Source organism: Schistocerca gregaria, chromosome X (genome assembly GCF_023897955.1).
Source record: "Schistocerca gregaria isolate iqSchGreg1 chromosome X, iqSchGreg1.2, whole genome shotgun sequence".
In the NCBI taxonomy this organism is placed as follows: domain Eukaryota; kingdom Metazoa; phylum Arthropoda; class Insecta; order Orthoptera; family Acrididae; genus Schistocerca; species Schistocerca gregaria.
In genome coordinates, this window is record NC_064931.1 from 32,534,472 (window position 1) to 32,552,789 (window position 18,318).

At 50.6% G+C, this 18,318-nt stretch overlaps 1 protein-coding gene and 30 non-coding genes across 31 annotated transcripts in view; 1 reads left to right on the forward strand and 30 right to left on the reverse strand.

The window, feature by feature from the left end:
- LOC126299603 (uncharacterized) overlaps positions 1 to 18,318 on the forward strand; it is a 120,013-nt gene that overhangs the window by 74,172 nt on the left and 27,523 nt on the right. The gene's annotated exons all lie outside the window — the stretch shown is intronic.
- Trnak-uuu (transfer RNA lysine (anticodon UUU)) lies at positions 94 to 166 on the reverse strand. The gene has a single exon. It is a non-coding gene; the product is annotated as a tRNA-Lys (tRNA).
- Positions 837 to 909, reverse strand: Trnam-cau (transfer RNA methionine (anticodon CAU)). The gene has a single exon. It is a non-coding gene; the product is annotated as a tRNA-Met (tRNA).
- Trnas-aga (transfer RNA serine (anticodon AGA)) lies at positions 2,341 to 2,422 on the reverse strand. The gene has a single exon. It is a non-coding gene; the product is annotated as a tRNA-Ser (tRNA).
- Positions 2,567 to 2,639, reverse strand: Trnak-uuu (transfer RNA lysine (anticodon UUU)). Its single transcript has one exon. It is a non-coding gene; the product is annotated as a tRNA-Lys (tRNA).
- Positions 2,915 to 2,986, reverse strand: Trnae-uuc (transfer RNA glutamic acid (anticodon UUC)). The gene has a single exon. It is a non-coding gene; the product is annotated as a tRNA-Glu (tRNA).
- Trnam-cau (transfer RNA methionine (anticodon CAU)) lies at positions 3,310 to 3,382 on the reverse strand. The gene has a single exon. It is a non-coding gene; the product is annotated as a tRNA-Met (tRNA).
- Positions 4,814 to 4,895, reverse strand: Trnas-aga (transfer RNA serine (anticodon AGA)). Its single transcript has one exon. It is a non-coding gene; the product is annotated as a tRNA-Ser (tRNA).
- Positions 5,040 to 5,112, reverse strand: Trnak-uuu (transfer RNA lysine (anticodon UUU)). Its single transcript has one exon. It is a non-coding gene; the product is annotated as a tRNA-Lys (tRNA).
- Trnae-uuc (transfer RNA glutamic acid (anticodon UUC)) lies at positions 5,388 to 5,459 on the reverse strand. Its single transcript has one exon. It is a non-coding gene; the product is annotated as a tRNA-Glu (tRNA).
- On the reverse strand, positions 5,783 to 5,855 carry Trnam-cau (transfer RNA methionine (anticodon CAU)). Its single transcript has one exon. It is a non-coding gene; the product is annotated as a tRNA-Met (tRNA).
- On the reverse strand, positions 7,287 to 7,368 carry Trnas-aga (transfer RNA serine (anticodon AGA)). Its single transcript has one exon. It is a non-coding gene; the product is annotated as a tRNA-Ser (tRNA).
- Positions 7,513 to 7,585, reverse strand: Trnak-uuu (transfer RNA lysine (anticodon UUU)). The gene has a single exon. It is a non-coding gene; the product is annotated as a tRNA-Lys (tRNA).
- On the reverse strand, positions 7,861 to 7,932 carry Trnae-uuc (transfer RNA glutamic acid (anticodon UUC)). Its single transcript has one exon. It is a non-coding gene; the product is annotated as a tRNA-Glu (tRNA).
- On the reverse strand, positions 8,256 to 8,328 carry Trnam-cau (transfer RNA methionine (anticodon CAU)). Its single transcript has one exon. It is a non-coding gene; the product is annotated as a tRNA-Met (tRNA).
- Positions 9,760 to 9,841, reverse strand: Trnas-aga (transfer RNA serine (anticodon AGA)). Its single transcript has one exon. It is a non-coding gene; the product is annotated as a tRNA-Ser (tRNA).
- Positions 9,986 to 10,058, reverse strand: Trnak-uuu (transfer RNA lysine (anticodon UUU)). Its single transcript has one exon. It is a non-coding gene; the product is annotated as a tRNA-Lys (tRNA).
- Trnae-uuc (transfer RNA glutamic acid (anticodon UUC)) lies at positions 10,334 to 10,405 on the reverse strand. The gene has a single exon. It is a non-coding gene; the product is annotated as a tRNA-Glu (tRNA).
- Trnam-cau (transfer RNA methionine (anticodon CAU)) lies at positions 10,729 to 10,801 on the reverse strand. Its single transcript has one exon. It is a non-coding gene; the product is annotated as a tRNA-Met (tRNA).
- Trnas-aga (transfer RNA serine (anticodon AGA)) lies at positions 12,233 to 12,314 on the reverse strand. Its single transcript has one exon. It is a non-coding gene; the product is annotated as a tRNA-Ser (tRNA).
- Positions 12,459 to 12,531, reverse strand: Trnak-uuu (transfer RNA lysine (anticodon UUU)). The gene has a single exon. It is a non-coding gene; the product is annotated as a tRNA-Lys (tRNA).
- Trnae-uuc (transfer RNA glutamic acid (anticodon UUC)) lies at positions 12,807 to 12,878 on the reverse strand. Its single transcript has one exon. It is a non-coding gene; the product is annotated as a tRNA-Glu (tRNA).
- On the reverse strand, positions 13,202 to 13,274 carry Trnam-cau (transfer RNA methionine (anticodon CAU)). Its single transcript has one exon. It is a non-coding gene; the product is annotated as a tRNA-Met (tRNA).
- Trnas-aga (transfer RNA serine (anticodon AGA)) lies at positions 14,706 to 14,787 on the reverse strand. The gene has a single exon. It is a non-coding gene; the product is annotated as a tRNA-Ser (tRNA).
- On the reverse strand, positions 14,932 to 15,004 carry Trnak-uuu (transfer RNA lysine (anticodon UUU)). Its single transcript has one exon. It is a non-coding gene; the product is annotated as a tRNA-Lys (tRNA).
- On the reverse strand, positions 15,280 to 15,351 carry Trnae-uuc (transfer RNA glutamic acid (anticodon UUC)). Its single transcript has one exon. It is a non-coding gene; the product is annotated as a tRNA-Glu (tRNA).
- On the reverse strand, positions 15,675 to 15,747 carry Trnam-cau (transfer RNA methionine (anticodon CAU)). The gene has a single exon. It is a non-coding gene; the product is annotated as a tRNA-Met (tRNA).
- Trnas-aga (transfer RNA serine (anticodon AGA)) lies at positions 17,178 to 17,259 on the reverse strand. The gene has a single exon. It is a non-coding gene; the product is annotated as a tRNA-Ser (tRNA).
- On the reverse strand, positions 17,404 to 17,476 carry Trnak-uuu (transfer RNA lysine (anticodon UUU)). Its single transcript has one exon. It is a non-coding gene; the product is annotated as a tRNA-Lys (tRNA).
- Positions 17,752 to 17,823, reverse strand: Trnae-uuc (transfer RNA glutamic acid (anticodon UUC)). The gene has a single exon. It is a non-coding gene; the product is annotated as a tRNA-Glu (tRNA).
- Positions 18,147 to 18,219, reverse strand: Trnam-cau (transfer RNA methionine (anticodon CAU)). The gene has a single exon. It is a non-coding gene; the product is annotated as a tRNA-Met (tRNA).

An 18,318-nucleotide genomic window follows, 5' to 3' on the forward strand; every position in this document is an offset into this window, starting at 1 on the left:
CGCAGAATGTTGACGGGAAACGAAAACCGTGCACTGATTACGGCAGGGCTACTATCGCTATGACACGAGCCATTACGGAAGCGTTAAAATCATCGCCCGGACAGGGACTTGAACCCTGGACCCTTAGGTTAAAAACCTAATGCTCTACCGACTGAGCTCTTCGGGCTTGGGCTTGTTGTGGCTGGAGCTGCTTCAAGCAACGTGATTAACTGGAACGTGTGTGAAGGCTTCTGGCGCTACTGGCGACTCCACCGACTTCTCACTGACGCTGGTAGCAGCCCACAGCGGACCAGTGCCTCTTCTCCCTTTATTCCGGTGCTGACAGTAACTGCATCACGTGCCTGCTTTCCCCGATTACGTTCGGTTGAAGCTAAGGAAGAAGGGCAACCACCGACAGTTCGAAGGCCAAAACATGGAGCGTTGTTTGCGCAAACAGTTCCGTTCCGGTACCGGCAATCGAACCCGGGCCTCCTGGGTGAAAGCCAGGTATCCTAACCTCTAGACCACACAGAACTTGCTTGAGAACAGTGGGATTTATTCCGTCTCTTCTCGTATTTTGTGCTGAATCTGGACTCAGTGCTGTTCTCTGCTTGCGATCATATCTGCGCCTACAGACCGGCATGGCGCACAGTTCAAAATTGACTGTCCATTGCTGTGTGCATCGCATTTTGCTTGTAACAGGGGAGGAGAAATATCAAACTTGTTACGTCGTCATAATTGGAAGTAAACATTTTGACGCTGAGGAGTGCACTCCGTGTGAATAACGGACGACAGTTAAGTACGTTCCCTAGCAACAGCAACGCCGTTAATGCAGTCATGATGTACAGAAAATTAAATGCCCCAGGTGAGGATCGAACTCACGACCTTAAGATTATGAGACTTACGCGCTACCTACTGCGCTACCGATGCACGCGGGAGACGACTTCCCAGGAAACTAGCTAAGCCTCACATATTAGAGACAGACAGTTTGCGCTTTCTGAACAATCTGTTGTCTTGCTACACGTACTGTCCCGACTCTCTAGATTAAACTGCAGCCGCAGCTATACAGCTATAAGGTCCTGAGGCTGACGCATCTCAAGCGAGCAATCCGCGTGGCAGCATTGTAGATAGAAGAGCAAAATAATGCATCCACCGGGAATCGAACCCGGGCCGCCCTCGTGGTGGCCGAGCATTCTACCACTTTTTTTTTGTTGTTCTCATTTTGTTCGTTGCAGTTGTTTGGGGGCGGACGTCCGATGACGCCCGTTCAAGTTCATCGTTGACTCAGTCCTTCATTAGAGGGAGCAGATAATCCTCTGACCGAACACGCTGAGTTATCGTGCCGGCATACCTTAACATTATGAGACTTAGGCACTACCTACTGCGCTACCGAGACACAAACCACAGAGCCACAGATGCTCGACAAGCTATCCATGCAATACGAGCAGCTGTTGGCAGGGAAAGTGGGATTGCCACCCAGCGACGTCGAAAAAAGGGCTAAACTCGCGGAGTCCTCCACTACACTGCCTTAAAACGACCGCTCATCATTATCGTGTGAGTAACCTTGCGTCAGCGGCGACGAGTCTTGCCCAAAGACGTAGCGTGCTTGGAGGCGCTGCCCGAATGCGTGTGGATGCACCCTCCTACCTCGTAATGCGCCTGCAGCTCCTATAGCCGTGGGCCGCTGCCGGCGGGCGGGAAGCCGACACAGCGCGGCGTTGCGAGCAGCGGCACTGCAGTGGTGTTGTAATTATGAGCATAGTTTCCTTCCAAGCAGTTGATTCGGGTTCGATTCCCGGCCACCGCAAGTGGCGCTAATATTTCCCTATCATTATGTAGGCTCCTGCTGTTAAATTAACGTTTTTTTTTCGTCGTTGCACCACCCAGACCATCCTGTGGTATGTCCCGACTTGTCCCGACTTTGCTCGGCTGACGCGAAAGCTGACGCTTGGAAATCGCCCTTATGTAAAGGACAGGCACTATAGACGGCTGTGAGAGGTGAGGTGTGGCGGGTACCAAAACGCGATATTTTCTGCTCCTTCTGCCAAAACAAAAAAAGAAAAAAACCGACGCACTCAGTAAGACTTTTTTATATTCTTCTTTTTGCTTTTTCATCCTATTTTTCCCATTTTTTCGATTTTTAAATTAAGGTTTTGTTTCGTCGTTGCACCACCCAGACCATCCTGTAGTATGTCCCGACTTGTCCCGACTTTGCTCGGCTGACGCGAAAGCTGACGCTTGGAAATCGCCCTTATGTAAAGGACAGGCACTATAAACGGCTGTGAGAGGTGAGGTGTGGCGAGGTACCAAAACGGGATATTTTCTGCTCCTTCTTCCAAAACAAAAAAAGAAAAAAACCAACGCAGTCGGTAGGACTCGAACCTACGCTCCCAGAGGGAATCTGATTTCTAGTCAGACGCCTTAACCACTCGGCCACGACTGCTTGTAGGAGAAGCACCCCTCGAAACGTGAAAAACCCAACCGATTGCGTCTGCGCAGAATGTTGACGGGAAACGAAAACCGTGCACTGATTACGGCAGGGCTACTATCGCTATGACACGAGCCATTACGGAAGCGTTAAAATCATCGCCCGGACAGGGACTTGAACCCTGGACCCTTAGGTTAAAAACCTAATGCTCTACCGACTGAGCTCTTCGGGCTTGGGCTTGTTGTGGCTGGAGCTGCTTCAAGCAACGTGATTAACTGGAACGTGTGTGAAGGCTTCTGGCGCTACTGGCGACTCCACCGACTTCTCACTGACGCTGGTAGCAGCCCACAGCGGACCAGTGCCTCTTCTCCCTTTATTCCGGTGCTGACAGTAACTGCATCACGTGCCTGCTTTCCCCGATTACGTTCGGTTGAAGCTAAGGAAGAAGGGCAACCACCGACAGTTCGAAGGCCAAAACATGGAGCGTTGTTTGCGCAAACAGTTCCGTTCCGGTACCGGCAATCGAACCCGGGCCTCCTGGGTGAAAGCCAGGTATCCTAACCACTAGACCACACAGAACTTGCTTGAGAACAGTGAGATTTATTCCGTCTCTTCTCGTATTTTGTGCTGAATCTGGACTCAGTGCTGTTCTCTGCTTGCGATCATATCTGCGCCTACAGACCGGCATGGCGCACAGTTCAAAATTGACTGTCCATTGCTGTGTGCATCGCATTTTGCTTGTAACAGGGGAGGAGAAATATCAAACTTGTTACGTCGTCATAATTGGAAGTAAACATTTTGACGCTGAGGAGTGCACTCCGTGTGGATAACGGACGACAGTTAAGTACGTTCCCTAGCAACAGCAACGCCGTTAATGCAGTCATGATGTACAGAAAATTAAATGCCCCAGGTGAGGATCGAACTCACGACCTTAAGATTATGAGACTTACGCGCTACCTACTGCGCTACCGATGCACGCGGGAGACGACTTCCCAGGAAACTAGCTAAGCCTCACATATTAGAGACAGACAGTTTGCGCTTTCTGAACAATCTGTTGTCTTGCTACACGTACTGTCCCGACTCTCTAGATTAAACTGCAGCCGCAGCTATACAGCTATAAGGTCCTGAGGCTGACGCATCTCAAGCGAGCAATCCGCGTGGCAGCATTGTAGATAGAAGAGCAAAATAATGCATCCACCGGGAATCGAACCCGGGCCGCCCTCGTGGTGGCCGAGCATTCTACCACTTTTTTTTTGTTGTTCTCATTTTGTTCGTTGCAGTTGTTTGGGGGCGGACGTCCGATGACGCCCGTTCAAGTTCATCGTTGACTCAGTCCTTCATTAGAGGGAGCAGATAATCCTCTGACCGAACACGCTGAGTTATCGTGCCGGCATACCTTAACATTATGAGACTTAGGCACTACCTACTGCGCTACCGAGACACAAACCACAGAGCCACAGATGCTCGACAAGCTATCCATGCAATACGAGCAGCTGTTGGCAGGGAAAGTGGGATTGCCACCCAGCGACGTCGAAAAAAGGGCTAAACTCGCGGAGTCCTCCACTACACTGCCTTAAAACGACCGCTCATCATTATCGTGTGAGTAACCTTGCGTCAGCGGCGACGAGTCTTGCCCAAAGACGTAGCGTGCTTGGAGGCGCTGCCCGAATGCGTGTGGATGCACCCTCCTACCTCGTAATGCGCCTGCAGCTCCTATAGCCGTGGGCCGCTGCCGGCGGGCGGGAAGCCGACACAGCGCGGCGTTGCGAGCAGCGGCACTGCAGTGGTGTTGTAATTATGAGCATAGTTTCCTTCCAAGCAGTTGATTCGGGTTCGATTCCCGGCCACCGCAAGTGGCGCTAATATTTCCCTATCATTATGTGGGCTCCTGCTGTTAAATTAACGTTTTTTTTTCGTCGTTGCACCACCCAGACCATCCTGTGGTATGTCCCGACTTGTCCCGACTTTGCTCGGCTGACGCGAAAGCTGACGCTTGGAAATCGCCCTTATGTAAAGGACAGGCACTATAGACGGCTGTGAGAGGTGAGGTGTGGCGGGTACCAAAACGCGATATTTTCTGCTCCTTCTGCCAAAACAAAAAAAGAAAAAAACCGACGCACTCAGTAAGACTTTTTTATATTCTTCTTTTTGCTTTTTCATCCTATTTTTCCCATTTTTTCGATTTTTAAATTAAGGTTTTGTTTCGTCGTTGCACCACCCAGACCATCCTGTAGTATGTCCCGACTTGTCCCGACTTTGCTCGGCTGACGCGAAAGCTGACGCTTGGAAATCGCCCTTATGTAAAGGACAGGCACTATAAACGGCTGTGAGAGGTGAGGTGTGGCGAGGTACCAAAACGGGATATTTTCTGCTCCTTCTTCCAAAACAAAAAAAGAAAAAAACCAACGCAGTCGGTAGGACTCGAACCTACGCTCCCAGAGGGAATCTGATTTCTAGTCAGACGCCTTAACCACTCGGCCACGACTGCTTGTAGGAGAAGCACCCCTCGAAACGTGAAAAACCCAACCGATTGCGTCTGCGCAGAATGTTGACGGGAAACGAAAACCGTGCACTGATTACGGCAGGGCTACTATCGCTATGACACGAGCCATTACGGAAGCGTTAAAATCATCGCCCGGACAGGGACTTGAACCCTGGACCCTTAGGTTAAAAACCTAATGCTCTACCGACTGAGCTCTTCGGGCTTGGGCTTGTTGTGGCTGGAGCTGCTTCAAGCAACGTGATTAACTGGAACGTGTGTGAAGGCTTCTGGCGCTACTGGCGACTCCACCGACTTCTCACTGACGCTGGTAGCAGCCCACAGCGGACCAGTGCCTCTTCTCCCTTTATTCCGGTGCTGACAGTAACTGCATCACGTGCCTGCTTTCCCCGATTACGTTCGGTTGAAGCTAAGGAAGAAGGGCAACCACCGACAGTTCGAAGGCCAAAACATGGAGCGTTGTTTGCGCAAACAGTTCCGTTCCGGTACCGGCAATCGAACCCGGGCCTCCTGGGTGAAAGCCAGGTATCCTAACCACTAGACCACACAGAACTTGCTTGAGAACAGTGAGATTTATTCCGTCTCTTCTCGTATTTTGTGCTGAATCTGGACTCAGTGCTGTTCTCTGCTTGCGATCATATCTGCGCCTACAGACCGGCATGGCGCACAGTTCAAAATTGACTGTCCATTGCTGTGTGCATCGCATTTTGCTTGTAACAGGGGAGGAGAAATATCAAACTTGTTACGTCGTCATAATTGGAAGTAAACATTTTGACGCTGAGGAGTGCACTCCGTGTGGATAACGGACGACAGTTAAGTACGTTCCCTAGCAACAGCAACGCCGTTAATGCAGTCATGATGTACAGAAAATTAAATGCCCCAGGTGAGGATCGAACTCACGACCTTAAGATTATGAGACTTACGCGCTACCTACTGCGCTACCGATGCACGCGAGAGACGACTTCCCAGGAAACTAGCTAAGCCTCACATATTAGAGACAGACAGTTTGCGCTTTCTGAACAATCTGTTGTCTTGCTACACGTACTGTCCCGACTCTCTAGATTAAACTGCAGCCGCAGCTATACAGCTATAAGGTCCTGAGGCTGACGCATCTCAAGCGAGCAATCCGCGTGGCAGCATTGTAGATAGAAGAGCAAAATAATGCATCCACCGGGAATCGAACCCGGGCCGCCCTCGTGGTGGCCGAGCATTCTACCACTTTTTTTTTGTTGTTCTCATTTTGTTCGTTGCAGTTGTTTGGGGGCGGACGTCCGATGACGCCCGTTCAAGTTCATCGTTGACTCAGTCCTTCATTAGAGGGAGCAGATAATCCTCTGACCGAACACGCTGAGTTATCGTGCCGGCATACCTTAACATTATGAGACTTAGGCACTACCTACTGCGCTACCGAGACACAAACCACAGAGCCACAGATGCTCGACAAGCTATCCATGCAATACGAGCAGCTGTTGGCAGGGAAAGTGGGATTGCCACCCAGCGACGTCGAAAAAAGGGCTAAACTCGCGGAGTCCTCCACTACACTGCCTTAAAACGACCGCTCATCATTATCGTGTGAGTAACCTTGCGTCAGCGGCGACGAGTCTTGCCCAAAGACGTAGCGTGCTTGGAGGCGCTGCCCGAATGCGTGTGGATGCACCCTCCTACCTCGTAATGCGCCTGCAGCTCCTATAGCCGTGGGCCGCTGCCGGCGGGCGGGAAGCCGACACAGCGCGGCGTTGCGAGCAGCGGCACTGCAGTGGTGTTGTAATTATGAGCATAGTTTCCTTCCAAGCAGTTGATTCGGGTTCGATTCCCGGCCACCGCAAGTGGCGCTAATATTTCCCTATCATTATGTGGGCTCCTGCTGTTAAATTAACGTTTTTTTTTCGTCGTTGCACCACCCAGACCATCCTGTGGTATGTCCCGACTTGTCCCGACTTTGCTCGGCTGACGCGAAAGCTGACGCTTGGAAATCGCCCTTATGTAAAGGACAGGCACTATAGACGGCTGTGAGAGGTGAGGTGTGGCGGGTACCAAAACGCGATATTTTCTGCTCCTTCTGCCAAAACAAAAAAAGAAAAAAACCGACGCACTCAGTAAGACTTTTTTATATTCTTCTTTTTGCTTTTTCATCCTATTTTTCCCATTTTTTCGATTTTTAAATTAAGGTTTTGTTTCGTCGTTGCACCACCCAGACCATCCTGTAGTATGTCCCGACTTGTCCCGACTTTGCTCGGCTGACGCGAAAGCTGACGCTTGGAAATCGCCCTTATGTAAAGGACAGGCACTATAAACGGCTGTGAGAGGTGAGGTGTGGCGAGGTACCAAAACGGGATATTTTCTGCTCCTTCTTCCAAAACAAAGAAAGAAAAAAACCAACGCAGTCGGTAGGACTCGAACCTACGCTCCCAGAGGGAATCTGATTTCTAGTCAGACGCCTTAACCACTCGGCCACGACTGCTTGTAGGAGAAGCACCCCTCGAAACGTGAAAAACCCAACCGATTGCGTCTGCGCAGAATGTTGACGGGAAACGAAAACCGTGCACTGATTACGGCAGGGCTACTATCGCTATGACACGAGCCATTACGGAAGCGTTAAAATCATCGCCCGGACAGGGACTTGAACCCTGGACCCTTAGGTTAAAAACCTAATGCTCTACCGACTGAGCTCTTCGGGCTTGGGCTTGTTGTGGCTGGAGCTGCTTCAAGCAACGTGATTAACTGGAACGTGTGTGAAGGCTTCTGGCGCTACTGGCGACTCCACCGACTTCTCACTGACGCTGGTAGCAGCCCACAGCGGACCAGTGCCTCTTCTCCCTTTATTCCGGTGCTGACAGTAACTGCATCACGTGCCTGCTTTCCCCGATTACGTTCGGTTGAAGCTAAGGAAGAAGGGCAACCACCGACAGTTCGAAGGCCAAAACATGGAGCGTTGTTTGCGCAAACAGTTCCGTTCCGGTACCGGCAATCGAACCCGGGCCTCCTGGGTGAAAGCCAGGTATCCTAACCACTAGACCACACAGAACTTGCTTGAGAACAGTGAGATTTATTCCGTCTCTTCTCGTATTTTGTGCTGAATCTGGACTCAGTGCTGTTCTCTGCTTGCGATCATATCTGCGCCTACAGACCGGCATGGCGCACAGTTCAAAATTGACTGTCCATTGCTGTGTGCATCGCATTTTGCTTGTAACAGGGGAGGAGAAATATCAAACTTGTTACGTCGTCATAATTGGAAGTAAACATTTTGACGCTGAGGAGTGCACTCCGTGTGGATAACGGACGACAGTTAAGTACGTTCCCTAGCAACAGCAACGCCGTTAATGCAGTCATGATGTACAGAAAATTAAATGCCCCAGGTGAGGATCGAACTCACGACCTTAAGATTATGAGACTTACGCGCTACCTACTGCGCTACCGATGCACGCGAGAGACGACTTCCCAGGAAACTAGCTAAGCCTCACATATTAGAGACAGACAGTTTGCGCTTTCTGAACAATCTGTTGTCTTGCTACACGTACTGTCCCGACTCTCTAGATTAAACTGCAGCCGCAGCTATACAGCTATAAGGTCCTGAGGCTGACGCATCTCAAGCGAGCAATCCGCGTGGCAGCATTGTAGATAGAAGAGCAAAATAATGCATCCACCGGGAATCGAACCCGGGCCGCCCTCGTGGTGGCCGAGCATTCTACCACTTTTTTTTTGTTGTTCTCATTTTGTTCGTTGCAGTTGTTTGGGGGCGGACGTCCGATGACGCCCGTTCAAGTTCATCGTTGACTCAGTCCTTCATTAGAGGGAGCAGATAATCCTCTGACCGAACACGCTGAGTTATCGTGCCGGCATACCTTAACATTATGAGACTTAGGCACTACCTACTGCGCTACCGAGACACAAACCACAGAGCCACAGATGCTCGACAAGCTATCCATGCAATACGAGCAGCTGTTGGCAGGGAAAGTGGGATTGCCACCCAGCGACGTCGAAAAAAGGGCTAAACTCGCGGAGTCCTCCACTACACTGCCTTAAAACGACCGCTCATCATTATCGTGTGAGTAACCTTGCGTCAGCGGCGACGAGTCTTGCCCAAAGACGTAGCGTGCTTGGAGGCGCTGCCCGAATGCGTGTGGATGCACCCTCCTACCTCGTAATGCGCCTGCAGCTCCTATAGCCGTGGGCCGCTGCCGGCGGGCGGGAAGCCGACACAGCGCGGCGTTGCGAGCAGCGGCACTGCAGTGGTGTTGTAATTATGAGCATAGTTTCCTTCCAAGCAGTTGATTCGGGTTCGATTCCCGGCCACCGCAAGTGGCGCTAATATTTCCCTATCATTATGTGGGCTCCTGCTGTTAAATTAACGTTTTTTTTTCGTCGTTGCACCACCCAGACCATCCTGTGGTATGTCCCGACTTGTCCCGACTTTGCTCGGCTGACGCGAAAGCTGACGCTTGGAAATCGCCCTTATGTAAAGGACAGGCACTATAGACGGCTGTGAGAGGTGAGGTGTGGCGGGTACCAAAACGCGATATTTTCTGCTCCTTCTGCCAAAACAAAAAAAGAAAAAAACCGACGCACTCAGTAAGACTTTTTTATATTCTTCTTTTTGCTTTTTCATCCTATTTTTCCCATTTTTTCGATTTTTAAATTAAGGTTTTGTTTCGTCGTTGCACCACCCAGACCATCCTGTAGTATGTCCCGACTTGTCCCGACTTTGCTCGGCTGACGCGAAAGCTGACGCTTGGAAATCGCCCTTATGTAAAGGACAGGCACTATAAACGGCTGTGAGAGGTGAGGTGTGGCGAGGTACCAAAACGGGATATTTTCTGCTCCTTCTTCCAAAACAAAAAAAGAAAAAAACCAACGCAGTCGGTAGGACTCGAACCTACGCTCCCAGAGGGAATCTGATTTCTAGTCAGACGCCTTAACCACTCGGCCACGACTGCTTGTAGGAGAAGCACCCCTCGAAACGTGAAAAACCCAACCGATTGCGTCTGCGCAGAATGTTGACGGGAAACGAAAACCGTGCACTGATTACGGCAGGGCTACTATCGCTATGACACGAGCCATTACGGAAGCGTTAAAATCATCGCCCGGACAGGGACTTGAACCCTGGACCCTTAGGTTAAAAACCTAATGCTCTACCGACTGAGCTCTTCGGGCTTGGGCTTGTTGTGGCTGGAGCTGCTTCAAGCAACGTGATTAACTGGAACGTGTGTGAAGGCTTCTGGCGCTACTGGCGACTCCACCGACTTCTCACTGACGCTGGTAGCAGCCCACAGCGGACCAGTGCCTCTTCTCCCTTTATTCCGGTGCTGACAGTAACTGCATCACGTGCCTGCTTTCCCCGATTACGTTCGGTTGAAGCTAAGGAAGAAGGGCAACCACCGACAGTTCGAAGGCCAAAACATGGAGCGTTGTTTGCGCAAACAGTTCCGTTCCGGTACCGGCAATCGAACCCGGGCCTCCTGGGTGAAAGCCAGGTATCCTAACCACTAGACCACACAGAACTTGCTTGAGAACAGTGAGATTTATTCCGTCTCTTCTCGTATTTTGTGCTGAATCTGGACTCAGTGCTGTTCTCTGCTTGCGATCATATCTGCGCCTACAGACCGGCATGGCGCACAGTTCAAAATTGACTGTCCATTGCTGTGTGCATCGCATTTTGCTTGTAACAGGGGAGGAGAAATATCAAACTTGTTACGTCGTCATAATTGGAAGTAAACATTTTGACGCTGAGGAGTGCACTCCGTGTGGATAACGGACGACAGTTAAGTACGTTCCCTAGCAACAGCAACGCCGTTAATGCAGTCATGATGTACAGAAAATTAAATGCCCCAGGTGAGGATCGAACTCACGACCTTAAGATTATGAGACTTACGCGCTACCTACTGCGCTACCGATGCACGCGAGAGACGACTTCCCAGGAAACTAGCTAAGCCTCACATATTAGAGACAGACAGTTTGCGCTTTCTGAACAATCTGTTGTCTTGCTACACGTACTGTCCCGACTCTCTAGATTAAACTGCAGCCGCAGCTATACAGCTATAAGGTCCTGAGGCTGACGCATCTCAAGCGAGCAATCCGCGTGGCAGCATTGTAGATAGAAGAGCAAAATAATGCATCCACCGGGAATCGAACCCGGGCCGCCCTCGTGGTGGCCGAGCATTCTACCACTTTTTTTTTGTTGTTCTCATTTTGTTCGTTGCAGTTGTTTGGGGGCGGACGTCCGATGACGCCCGTTCAAGTTCATCGTTGACTCAGTCCTTCATTAGAGGGAGCAGATAATCCTCTGACCGAACACGCTGAGTTATCGTGCCGGCATACCTTAACATTATGAGACTTAGGCACTACCTACTGCGCTACCGAGACACAAACCACAGAGCCACAGATGCTCGACAAGCTATCCATGCAATACGAGCAGCTGTTGGCAGGGAAAGTGGGATTGCCACCCAGCGACGTCGAAAAAAGGGCTAAACTCGCGGAGTCCTCCACTACACTGCCTTAAAACGACCGCTCATCATTATCGTGTGAGTAACCTTGCGTCAGCGGCGACGAGTCTTGCCCAAAGACGTAGCGTGCTTGGAGGCGCTGCCCGAATGCGTGTGGATGCACCCTCCTACCTCGTAATGCGCCTGCAGCTCCTATAGCCGTGGGCCGCTGCCGGCGGGCGGGAAGCCGACACAGCGCGGCGTTGCGAGCAGCGGCACTGCAGTGGTGTTGTAATTATGAGCATAGTTTCCTTCCAAGCAGTTGATTCGGGTTCGATTCCCGGCCACCGCAAGTGGCGCTAATATTTCCCTATCATTATGTGGGCTCCTGCTGTTAAATTAACGTTTTTTTTTCGTCGTTGCACCACCCAGACCATCCTGTGGTATGTCCCGACTTGTCCCGACTTTGCTCGGCTGACGCGAAAGCTGACGCTTGGAAATCGCCCTTATGTAAAGGACAGGCACTATAGACGGCTGTGAGAGGTGAGGTGTGGCGGGTACCAAAACGCGATATTTTCTGCTCCTTCTGCCAAAACAAAAAAAGAAAAAAACCGACGCACTCAGTAAGACTTTTTTATATTCTTCTTTTTGCTTTTTCATCCTATTTTTCCCATTTTTTCGATTTTTAAATTAAGGTTTTGTTTCGTCGTTGCACCACCCAGACCATCCTGTAGTATGTCCCGACTTGTCCCGACTTTGCTCGGCTGACGCGAAAGCTGACGCTTGGAAATCGCCCTTATGTAAAGGACAGGCACTATAAACGGCTGTGAGAGGTGAGGTGTGGCGAGGTACCAAAACGGGATATTTTCTGCTCCTTCTTCCAAAACAAAAAAAGAAAAAAACCAACGCAGTCGGTAGGACTCGAACCTACGCTCCCAGAGGGAATCTGATTTCTAGTCAGACGCCTTAACCACTCGGCCACGACTGCTTGTAGGAGAAGCACCCCTCGAAACGTGAAAAACCCAACCGATTGCGTCTGCGCAGAATGTTGACGGGAAACGAAAACCGTGCACTGATTACGGCAGGGCTACTATCGCTATGACACGAGCCATTACGGAAGCGTTAAAATCATCGCCCGGACAGGGACTTGAACCCTGGACCCTTAGGTTAAAAACCTAATGCTCTACCGACTGAGCTCTTCGGGCTTGGGCTTGTTGTGGCTGGAGCTGCTTCAAGCAACGTGATTAACTGGAACGTGTGTGAAGGCTTCTGGCGCTACTGGCGACTCCACCGACTTCTCACTGACGCTGGTAGCAGCCCACAGCGGACCAGTGCCTCTTCTCCCTTTATTCCGGTGCTGACAGTAACTGCATCACGTGCCTGCTTTCCCCGATTACGTTCGGTTGAAGCTAAGGAAGAAGGGCAACCACCGACAGTTCGAAGGCCAAAACATGGAGCGTTGTTTGCGCAAACAGTTCCGTTCCGGTACCGGCAATCGAACCCGGGCCTCCTGGGTGAAAGCCAGGTATCCTAACCACTAGACCACACAGAACTTGCTTGAGAACAGTGAGATTTATTCCGTCTCTTCTCGTATTTTGTGCTGAATCTGGACTCAGTGCTGTTCTCTGCTTGCGATCATATCTGCGCCTACAGACCGGCATGGCGCACAGTTCAAAATTGACTGTCCATTGCTGTGTGCATCGCATTTTGCTTGTAACAGGGGAGGAGAAATATCAAACTTGTTACGTCGTCATAATTGGAAGTAAACATTTTGACGCTGAGGAGTGCACTCCGTGTGGATAACGGACGACAGTTAAGTACGTTCCCTAGCAACAGCAACGCCGTTAATGCAGTCATGATGTACAGAAAATTAAATGCCCCAGGTGAGGATCGAACTCACGACCTTAAGATTATGAGACTTACGCGCTACCTACTGCGCTACCGATGCACGCGAGAGACGACTTCCCAGGAAACTAGCTAAGCCTCACATATTAGAGACAGACAGTTTGCGCTTTCTGAACAATCTGTTGTCTTGCTACACGTACTGTCCCGACTCTCTAGATTAAACTGCAGCCGCAGCTATACAGCTATAAGGTCCTGAGGCTGACGCATCTCAAGCGAGCAATCCGCGTGGCAGCATTGTAGATAGAAGAGCAAAATAATGCATCCACCGGGAATCGAACCCGGGCCGCCCTCGTGGTGGCCGAGCATTCTACCACTTTTTTTTTGTTGTTCTCATTTTGTTCGTTGCAGTTGTTTGGGGGCGGACGTCCGATGACGCCCGTTCAAGTTCATCGTTGACTCAGTCCTTCATTAGAGGGAGCAGATAATCCTCTGACCGAACACGCTGAGTTATCGTGCCGGCATACCTTAACATTATGAGACTTAGGCACTACCTACTGCGCTACCGAGACACAAACCACAGAGCCACAGATGCTCGACAAGCTATCCATGCAATACGAGCAGCTGTTGGCAGGGAAAGTGGGATTGCCACCCAGCGACGTCGAAAAAAGGGCTAAACTCGCGGAGTCCTCCACTACACTGCCTTAAAACGACCGCTCATCATTATCGTGTGAGTAACCTTGCGTCAGCGGCGACGAGTCTTGCCCAAAGACGTAGCGTGCTTGGAGGCGCTGCCCGAATGCGTGTGGATGCACCCTCCTACCTCGTAATGCGCCTGCAGCTCCTATAGCCGTGGGCCGCTGCCGGCGGGCGGGAAGCCGACACAGCGCGGCGTTGCGAGCAGCGGCACTGCAGTGGTGTTGTAATTATGAGCATAGTTTCCTTCCAAGCAGTTGATTCGGGTTCGATTCCCGGCCACCGCAAGTGGCGCTAATATTTCCCTATCATTATGTGGGCTCCTGCTGTTAAATTAACGTTTTTTTTTCGTCGTTGCACCACCCAGACCATCCTGTGGTATGTCCCGACTTGTCCCGACTTTGCTCGGCTGACGCGAAAGCTGACGCTTGGAAATCGCCCTTATGTAAAGGACAGGCACTATAGACGGCTGTGAGAGGTGAGGTGTGGCGGGTACCAAAACGCGATATTTTCTGCTCCTTCTGCCAAAACAAAAAAAGAAAAAAACCGACGCACTCAGTAAGACTTTTTTATATTCTTCTTTTTGCTTTTTCATCCTATTTTTCCCATTTTTTCGATTTTTAAATTAAGGTTTTGTTTCGTCGTTGCACCACCCAGACCATCCTGTAGTATGTCCCGACTTGTCCCGACTTTGCTCGGCTGACGCGAAAGCTGACGCTTGGAAATCGCCCTTATGTAAAGGACAGGCACTATAAACGGCTGTGAGAGGTGAGGTGTGGCGAGGTACCAAAACGGGATATTTTCTGCTCCTTCTTCCAAAACAAAAAAAGAAAAAAACCAACGCAGTCGGTAGGACTCGAACCTACGCTCCCAGAGGGAATCTGATTTCTAGTCAGACGCCTTAACCACTCGGCCACGACTGCTTGTAGGAGAAGCACCCCTCGAAACGTGAAAAACCCAACCGATTGCGTCTGCGCAGAATGTTGACGGGAAACGAAAACCGTGCACTGATTACGGCAGGGCTACTATCGCTATGACACGAGCCATTACGGAAGCGTTAAAATCATCGCCCGGACAGGGACTTGAACCCTGGACCCTTAGGTTAAAAACCTAATGCTCTACCGACTGAGCTCTTCGGGCTTGGGCTTGTTGTGGCTGGAGCTGCTTCAAGCAACGTGATTAACTGGAACGTGTGTGAAGGCTTCTGGCGCTACTGGCGACTCCACCGACTTCTCACTGACGCTGGTAGCAGCCCACAGCGGACCAGTGCCTCTTCTCCCTTTATTCCGGTGCTGACAGTAACTGCATCACGTGCCTGCTTTCCCCGATTACGTTCGGTTGAAGCTAAGGAAGAAGGGCAACCACCGACAGTTCGAAGGCCAAAACATGGAGCGTTGTTTGCGCAAACAGTTCCGTTCCGGTACCGGCAATCGAACCCGGGCCTCCTGGGTGAAAGCCAGGTATCCTAACCACTAGACCACACAGAACTTGCTTGAGAACAGTGAGATTTATTCCGTCTCTTCTCGTATTTTGTGCTGAATCTGGACTCAGTGCTGTTCTCTGCTTGCGATCATATCTGCGCCTACAGACCGGCATGGCGCACAGTTCAAAATTGACTGTCCATTGCTGTGTGCATCGCATTTTGCTTGTAACAGGGGAGGAGAAATATCAAACTTGTTACGTCGTCATAATTGGAAGTAAACATTTTGACGCTGAGGAGTGCACTCCGTGTGGATAACGGACGACAGTTAAGTACGTTCCCTAGCAACAGCAACGCCGTTAATGCAGTCATGATGTACAGAAAATTAAATGCCCCAGGTGAGGATCGAACTCACGACCTTAAGATTATGAGACTTACGCGCTACCTACTGCGCTACCGATGCACGCGAGAGACGACTTCCCAGGAAACTAGCTAAGCCTCACATATTAGAGACAGACAGTTTGCGCTTTCTGAACAATCTGTTGTCTTGCTACACGTACTGTCCCGACTCTCTAGATTAAACTGCAGCCGCAGCTATACAGCTATAAGGTCCTGAGGCTGACGCATCTCAAGCGAGCAATCCGCGTGGCAGCATTGTAGATAGAAGAGCAAAATAATGCATCCACCGGGAATCGAACCCGGGCCGCCCTCGTGGTGGCCGAGCATTCTACCACTTTTTTTTTGTTGTTCTCATTTTGTTCGTTGCAGTTGTTTGGGGGCGGACGTCCGATGACGCCCGTTCAAGTTCATCGTTGACTCAGTCCTTCATTAGAGGGAGCAGATAATCCTCTGACCGAACACGCTGAGTTATCGTGCCGGCATACCTTAACATTATGAGACTTAGGCACTACCTACTGCGCTACCGAGACACAAACCACAGAGCCACAGATGCTCGACAAGCTATCCATGCAATACGAGCAGCTGTTGGCAGGGAAAGTGGGATTGCCACCCAGCGACGTCGAAAAAAGGGCTAAACTCGCGGAGTCCTCCACTACACTGCCTTAAAACGACCGCTCATCATTATCGTGTGAGTAACCTTGCGTCAGCGGCGACGAGTCTTGCCCAAAGACGTAGCGTGCTTGGAGGCGCTGCCCGAATGCGTGTGGATGCACCCTCCTACCTCGTAATGCGCCTGCAGCTCCTATAGCCGTGGGCCGCTGCCGGCGGGCGGGAAGCCGACACAGCGCGGCGTTGCGAGCAGCGGCACTGCAGTGGTGTTGTAATTATGAGCATAGTTTCCTTCCAAGCAGTTGATTCGGGTTCGATTCCCGGCCACCGCAAGTGGCGCTAATATTTCCCTATCATTATGTGGGCTCCTGCTGTTAAATTAACGTTTTTTTTTCGTCGTTGCACCACCCAGACCATCCTGTGGTATGTCCCGACTTGTCCCGACTTTGCTCGGCTGACGCGAAAGCTGACGCTTGGAAATCGCCCTTATGTAAAGGACAGGCACTATAGACGGCTGTGAGAGGTGAGGTGTGGCGGGTACCAAAACGCGATATTTTCTGCTCCTTCTGCCAAAACAAAAAAAGAAAAAAACCGACGCACTCAGTAAGACTTTTTTATATTCTTCTTTTTGCTTTTTCATCCTATTTTTCCATTTTTTCGATTTTTAAATTAAGGTTTTGTTTCGTCGTTGCACCACCCAGACCATCCTGTAGTATGTCCCGACTTGTCCCGACTTTGCTCGGCTGACGCGAAAGCTGACGCTTGGAAATCGCCCTTATGTAAAGGACAGGCACTATAAACGGCTGTGAGAGGTGAGGTGTGGCGAGGTACCAAAACGGGATATTTTCTGCTCCTTCTTCCAAAACAAAAAAAGAAAAAAACCAACGCAGTCGGTAGGACTCGAACCTACGCTCCCAGAGGGAATCTGATTTCTAGTCAGACGCCTTAACCACTCGGCCACGACTGCTTGTAGGAGAAGCACCCCTCGAAACGTGAAAAACCCAACCGATTGCGTCTGCGCAGAATGTTGACGGGAAACGAAAACCGTGCACTGATTACGGCAGGGCTACTATCGCTATGACACGAGCCATTACGGAAGCGTTAAAATCATCGCCCGGACAGGGACTTGAACCCTGGACCCTTAGGTTAAAAACCTAATGCTCTACCGACTGAGCTCTTCGGGCTTGGGCTTGTTGTGGCTGGAGCTGCTTCAAGCAACGTGATTAACTGGAACGTGTGTGAAGGCTTCTGGCGCTACTGGCGACTCCACCGACTTCTCACTGACGCTGGTAGCAGCCCACAGCGGACCAGTGCCTCTTCTCCCTTTATTCCGGTGCTGACAGTAACTGCATCACGTGCCTGCTTTCCCCGATTACGTTCGGTTGAAGCTAAGGAAGAAGGGCAACCACCGACAGTTCGAAGGCCAAAACATGGAGCGTTGTTTGCGCAAACAGTTCCGTTCCGGTACCGGCAATCGAACCCGGGCCTCCTGGGTGAAAGCCAGGTATCCTAACCACTAGACCACACAGAACTTGCTTGAGAACAGTGAGATTTATTCCGTCTCTTCTCGTATTTTGTGCTGAATCTGGACTCAGTGCTGTTCTCTGCTTGCGATCATATCTGCGCCTACAGACCGGCATGGCGCACAGTTCAAAATTGACTGTCCATTGCTGTGTGCATCGCATTTTGCTTGTAACAGGGGAGGAGAAATATCAAACTTGTTACGTCGTCATAATTGGAAGTAAACATTTTGACGCTGAGGAGTGCACTCCGTGTGGATAACGGACGACAGTTAAGTACGTTCCCTAGCAACAGCAACGCCGTTAATGCAGTCATGATGTACAGAAAATTAAATGCCCCAGGTGAGGATCGAACTCACGACCTTAAGATTATGAGACTTACGCGCTACCTACTGCGCTACCGATGCACGCGAGAGACGACTTCCCAGGAAACTAGCTAAGCCTCACATATTAGAGACAGACAGTTTGCGCTTTCTGAACAATCTGTTGAACACGCGATCTAGTGT